A 4,564-nucleotide genomic window follows, 5' to 3' on the forward strand; every position below is an offset into this window, starting at 1 on the left:
TGGCACTAGATGGGCATTGTGGGCCCTTTCCAACGGCACCATTCGATTTGATTCGAGTTGGTTCTGGATCTGCCCGGCAATGGAGAGAGTTGAGAAAAACTCCCTGGAGGTTTTGTCCTGCGTGCGGCCAAGGCACGTAACCCCCCCTGAGCATCAGCTCTCTCCGCCCTTCCTCTCCGGAGAGATGCTCCCGTCCCTTCGGCATCGCTGTGGCCCTGTGCTGGACTCCAGTATGTCCACGTCTGTCCCGTACTGGGCAGCCCAGCGCTGGGCACAGCAGACTTGCCAAATGGGGCTTTTTTTTCCCACTTTGGTGCCCAAGAGCCCTGGATGTCACCAGGGAGTCACTGACCCCGCTAGAGCAGCATCAGAGCAGGTGGGGGCACCGGATGGGACCCCCATCGCGGAGGGGGATCTGCCCCGACCTGCCACACCCCCACCCTCGTGCCACCATCGCGGCGAGGCCAGGAACCGCTTTCCTGCCTTCCCAGCTCCTGCCTGCTCATGGCGGAGAGGTCACTGCCCTGCCCGCAGAGCAGGAGCACACAGAGATGCCCCCGGTGTCACTCGTCTGCCCCAGGACAGTCCCTGGCATTGGTGGCAGCACCGGCACAGCCCCCGGGCAGAGCAGGCGCCTCTTGAGCAGTTCTGCTGAAGGTGACGAGCTTTGTCTCTCGTTTGCAGTGCAAGATGCCATCGGAGGAGAAGCACTTGGCAGAACAGGGCCCCTCGTGCTGTGCTGGCAGCACCAGGCAGGCGCCCCAGGCCTGCGGGAGCGGGTGCGGGCCCTGCCTCTCCTTGCTGTCCTGCATACAGGAGTGGGCCCGCAGCCACATCACCTGCCCCAAGTGCCGCCACGTCTTCCGGCAGGTCTTCCCGCAGCTGAGCCAGGAGACGCAGCACGCCCGGGGCTACGACACCCCCAGGAGCAGGAGCCGGTCCCGCAGCACCGAGCGCCACGTTCACTGGGCGTCTCCGGTTGCCCAGCGCAGACAACTTCGGCGGCGGGCGGACAGGGAACATCCCGGTGGCAGGGACAGTGTCCAGAGCAGGTCTCCCAGGCGGGGCCGGGAGGTCCCCACTGGGCACGCAGGCACCGTGGCCTTTGACTTCTCGACCACGCCGAGGAGCGGGAGCAGGGGCGGCAGTGCCAACAGCATCTGCTCCACGAGGAGCCAGTCCCACGGCACCTGGGGCCCAGAGCAGTGGGAGCGGCGAAGGAGGATGGACAGGGAAGAGGGCCAAGCTCTAAGGCGCAACGGGAAAACCCCAGCTGCTGCTGGGAGAAGATCCCGTCGCCAGCTGGGAACCCGCGACACCTCTGGACGACCGGGAGCGGCAAGTAGCCGGTCCCGGCGCAGGTCCCGCAGCGCTGCCGGGCGTAGGGGCTGGTAGCCCAACCTGCCAAGGGGGGACACGCAGCGCTGAGCCCCTGAGCGGGAGCTGCCGCGGCAGCGCAACCAGCCCGGGGACGCAGAAGGCCTCGAGGGGGCGGTTGTGCGGCACGTGGACGGCGGCAGTGGCACAGTCACCCCGCTGCTGCTCGCAGCTCGCAGGACGGACCCTCCAGAACCCCTCTGGGCAACTGTCCCAGGGCCTCCCCTCCCTCCAAATAAAGACGAGTTTTGCACCGCACTCAGCGCGAGAGAGGTTCCTTTAGTTCCATTTGTGCCCGTTGTCTGCTGTCCTGCCACTGGATCCCCCTGAGAAGGGGCGGGAGCCCCTCGGCCCCCACAGGCCTTTTCTGCACAGGACCCCGGTCAGGGCAGAAGGGAGCGGATTTCTCCAAGGCCGCAGGGCTGAAGGGGACGAAGGCTCTTAAGTCTTCAGGCCCCGGGACACAGCCCCTGCCCCAACACTGGAATCAAGGCTGGGGGGAAGAATTCCTTCCCCTGGAGAGGGGCTTAAAGGGACAGACTTTCTTCTAGAGCGCTCCCTCCTCAGGCACAGTCAGGGCCAAGCAGGAAGGCTGGTGCAGGGCTCCATAAACCAGAGGGTGAGAGGAACCTCCCCAGAGCAGGGCCTTGGGCTGAGCAGCCCCACGCTCAGCAGGGCTGGGGCAGGGCCTGTAGCGGGCTCACAGCACCCCGCAGCCTGGCCCTGCTGCGGCCGAGCGAGCTGCCTCCTGCGGGAACGGCTGCCTGAGGGACCCCGCCCCAGCCCCGGCACCGTCCCGGGTCGCTCTGGGGCCGTCGCTCTGCTCCCGCCGCCACGACTCTGGGCGGACAAGGTCAGGGGCCGCGGTCAGGGCCGGGGGCCGGAACCGTGCCGGGGCCGCCGAGGGGCCTGGACCGGGGCCTCTCCATCCCCTGCCCCGCCCGGCCCTCGGCACCGGGGGCTGTTGGCGAGCGCAGAGGGCGGCTCGGCCGCGGGGCTGCGGTTGCTGCTCTGCGGGTGTTGAGCTGAGCGGTCGCTCCACGCGCCCTTTGTAAAGGCCATCGCTGCCAGAGTTGGCCTCTAGATGGATCCTGTGTGTTTGACAGCTGACAACCATTGTGCTAACAGCTATTGTACTAAATATGTTTGTCCTGAATATATAGATCTCCTTATTTTTCCTTACGTATAGGCAAGAGAACAGATGGAAGTGCTCGGGCCTGGACAATAGGCCCAAGCCAGAGTCAATCCTTAGATCAATCCTGTCTATTTTATAGCTGACAGCCATTGGATTAGTAGGGATTGGACTGAACGTGTTTATGCTAAATATATACCTATCTCTCTCCTGATCTTCCCTTGTGTGCAGGCCAGGTAACAGGGTCACAGAGACAGCTGTCTGGCCCTGTGACCTGGCGTGAGACCTTGCCCATAAATCAATTCGATGAGCTGGGAAACTCCCTGAGCTTCTCCCCTGAGCCCTGGCCCGGCTCTGGGAGAATCTAACGTGGGAACGGAAGCAGATATTTCCGCTTCAAACAAAGGTGCCAGCTCTTCTGCCTTGCTGATTCTGGGCTCTGCAAGGCCGGACCCGCTCCCAGCGACTCTGGAGGCCTCAGCTACGGGTGGAGGCACCGCGTAGGATTTCCCCCTGGCAGGGAAAGGCTCAACAAACCCTCGGTGTAACCGGGGCTGCCAGGGACTGCGGGAATGGGGGATGGCAACGTCTATGAGTGGGGATGGATCTTTCTGAATCACCGTTCTCTCTCTCTCAGGCAGGGATGGTTTGATGCGTTACCCTGTACCTTCCTATTTGTTTACGCGCGCTGTTCTGTCTTTCCTTACTGTATGGTTTCTGTCTTTTTCTGTTACCTTCTGTGGTTCTTTTGAGTACAATACGCCTGCTCTTTTCCCTCTGGTGTCTGAGTTAAATTGGTATCCCTGCTGAGCAAAACAAGCCCCCCGGTGCTGTGGTTTCTGCTGGAGCTGCAGGGTGTTGGCAGCACCCTGGTGTGGTGGCTACTGCTGCGTGGTGCTTACACAGCACCAGGGCTGCGCTGGGACGGGGTGGGCGAGATCTCGGGAGGGGACACAGCCAGGACAGCTGACCCCAGCTGACCCAAGGGACATTCCAGACCCTGTGACGTCTGCTCAGTGTAAAGCTGGGAGGAAGGGGGAAGGGGGGGTCACCCTTGTTCCTCCGAGGCAACCACTCCGCGTATGGGAGCCCCGCTTCCTGAGACGGCCCCACAGCGCCTCTCCATGGCAAGGACAGAATAAATCTGGGTCCTTTTTTTGCTTCCGCACACGGACCTTTGCTTCGCTTTGCTTCTATTAAAACTGCTTTTGTTTTACCCATAAGGGTGTTTTGGGGTGTTTTTCCCCTGTCCTATTTTCTATCCCCTCTTTGCCCTGTTGAGGAATAAAGGCGAAGGGGGGGAAGGGACAGAGCGACTTGGGGGGTAACTGGCATTTAGCCAAGGTCAAACCACCACAAACCTCATTGCCACTGTTATCTGGGGTATCTAATGTCTTTAATCTTTTATGTCTTTTCACCTGTTCCGATAGAATGACCCTTTCTGAAGTCACCTTTTCAGATGCAAACTCTCTAGAAAAAGGCCCTTTCCATTCCCCTTTAGTGTTCTCATGCCCTTCCTTTTGGTTCATTCAGATTCCTCTCAGCTTGCGAGCTGCTGCTTTGAACTTCAGGTGGTTAAAAGCTTGCCTGTCTTTCAGGAGACTGATTGTCTCCTTCGCTAACTCTTTCATTAGGTTTATATCTACCTTTTCCTATCTGCCAACCTAAACTCTTTCTCCTGAGATTACCCTTGTAGAAAGGCAGCCTCACTGGAGACAGCTTGTCCTTCTGGGAGAGGGATGTGGTTTATTAGATATGAAACTTGATTATTTTTGACGTTTCCTTGCTTGAGAAAAGCAGAAATCCTTCTGCGCCCGTGTGCAGCCGGTTCTCTAAGGAGAGCAGGTGGGAGATTGTGCAAAGGAGCTGTAACCTCCCGCTGCAGAGATCAGAGGAGAAATCTGATGTAAGGAGAAATGATGCGAGTGCCAGGCGGCTGAGGAGAGCAATGCTGAGCCGGGAGGTGAGGACACAGGTTGTCCGTACGGTGTTGGACCCCAAGGGACTGTCCAGGAGACCTCCTGAGGAGATGCTCTGCACCAATACCAATCAGAG

The sequence above is a fragment of the Athene noctua genome, unplaced genomic scaffold (genome assembly GCF_965140245.1).
Source record: "Athene noctua unplaced genomic scaffold, bAthNoc1.hap1.1 HAP1_HAP1_scaffold_34, whole genome shotgun sequence".
NCBI classification, from domain to species: Eukaryota; Metazoa; Chordata; class Aves; order Strigiformes; family Strigidae; genus Athene; species Athene noctua.